Raw genomic sequence first — 2,308 nt, 5'->3', positions numbered from 1 at the left:
TGTGTGTGTGTGTGTGTGTGTGTGTGTGTGTGTGTGTGTGCATTTTCGGAAAGTTGATTGTCTTGAAAATATATTACCAAAGCCGTTCACAGAAATAATGTAAAATAACTAAGTTATTCATTGTTACTATTGTAAATCGTAATATTGTAAATGTGTAGTTAAAACTTTAAACGCATTTTTCTCAAAACAGCATTTTTCAACCACGTTAATATCTCCACGACATAATATCTCGGGAACTAAGCGTCCGATCGACTTGAATTTTTGCATATTTATTTAGTATGTTCTTTTATTACTGGAACTACGGAATTTAATTTATGATTATTCCATTTTATTATATAAAAAAAAAACAACAAATTTATGAATGAAAATCAATACCATTTTTCAAAATATTATCGTTTCAACAATTTTCGATTTTTTCCTTATATTCAGTTCCAGTAATGGTGTAACTCTTACAATCTAATAATTTCTTAGGTTTTTTGGTTTCAGGCTACTAGAACTAACAGAATGATATCAACGCGTCAAAAAGAAATTTTTTCATACATTTTGTGTACCACCGCGTATCTTTTTTTTGTATGATATGAACACAAAAAATATTTTTAAATATCTATTCTGTACAAATAAAAAGTTTCAAAAAGTTTTATATTAATATATTAATTCATTTCTTTTAAAAAATTCTTGAATAATAATGTAATTTTTAGCCTTACAAGCCAGAATACCCCCTTAATATAACATAATTATGAGAGGAATGATCGCAAAAGAGAGAAAAGAAATATTGGGTTTTCTTAGAATGATGTCAGAACTATTATAGTTACAAAAAAGCGAATTAATTTTTAATGAACTCTTTTTACAGATACTTATATTCTTTTTTTTTCTCTCTTCAGATAACTCGCACTTTATAAATAATATGAATAACGATATTTTTTTCCGATATTATCCCGCGATATCGGACGAAAACTAATTAGCCAATCTACATATAAAAATTTGGACAAACTATTTTTATACATGTATATAATTAGAATATTCTCCAATATACGACCTTTAAGCGAGAATATATTACTTTTGAGGATTCGCTTGAGGAGGGACAGAAATAAAAAATAGAATACGAATAGAAATTCTCATTACAGACTGTCGTTCGTGGAGGAACCAAGGGATTTGCAATAAGAACCGAGATATCACATAGTCTTATGACGTCCGTGGTATCGTATTTTGATACGAAGTCTTTCGGGAATCAGAATTTCCGCTGTAATTGACCGTATATTTGTCACGTGAATACTGCGAGATCGATACTCCGAAAGCGAAATAAACAAGAAGCAAATAGTAAACTTGATCGCCTTCGATATTTAAATGTAGGAAAATTGCACGATTGAAAATATTACAATAATTATCGTGGACATATGCATACAATTTTGTTATGGAGTCACGTTCCACATAAATTTGTTGAATCATGTAGGTAATTAAACTCTAAAAAATCTATATATAATACACAACTGTTATATATATATATATAGGATTTATATATATATATATAAATACTTCGTAGTGTTTTGTATTATATAATTTTGATATATGCTTATTCGCATCATTATTAAACTGACATTATTAAATTGAAAAATGTAATATTAAAATAAATTCCTTTGGAATGTTATTGAAAAATAGATCGTAGGTTATGTGTTATTTAATCAAATAAAATATTTTCTTTGTGTACGTTTATTCAAAATATTAAGCGCAAAATAAACAATTAAGGAAAATTTTTTATAATTTAAATTTGTATAAAATATTATTTTATTATTGTAGCTCATTTACATTCTTTTACATTCTATAAGTTTTCTGTGATCATAATAATGAAGCTGATCAAAGAAGTTAAAGATACATTCTTTGTCATTCATATTAACTTACAGATCATATAACCATTAGAATTAATATTTAGAACTGCATGTATTTTCAATCACAGATTTAGATAACACTACAAGATATCATATTATATCCTCAAGCTAATCAATATATTTCGCTTCATCAATGCTCCTGTATAGACAAATTTTTTCAATGTCTGCCAAACTTTTCACACTTGGATCTATTGTAATTTTACGATCTAAATTGCAAGTAAATAGTATTCATATAGATGTATCAGGTATAATAAGAACAATAATGCACACAAATAAGAAGCATATTAATTAATGAATATATTGATCATCCATTAATATAAATGATATATATACATGTATATTTACAATGATGAGACTTAAAAATTGATTAACTAGTTATCTATAGCTATTAAAGTTAGTTTAGTCATTTAAAGTAAGTGTGCTAA

This window comes from Mycetomoellerius zeteki, unplaced genomic scaffold, assembly GCF_001594055.1.
Source record: "Mycetomoellerius zeteki isolate Tzet28-1 unplaced genomic scaffold, Tzet1.0 scaffold312, whole genome shotgun sequence".
Classification (NCBI taxonomy): Eukaryota; Metazoa; Arthropoda; class Insecta; order Hymenoptera; family Formicidae; genus Mycetomoellerius; species Mycetomoellerius zeteki.
Note: the sequence above shows the minus strand (reverse complement) of the source record.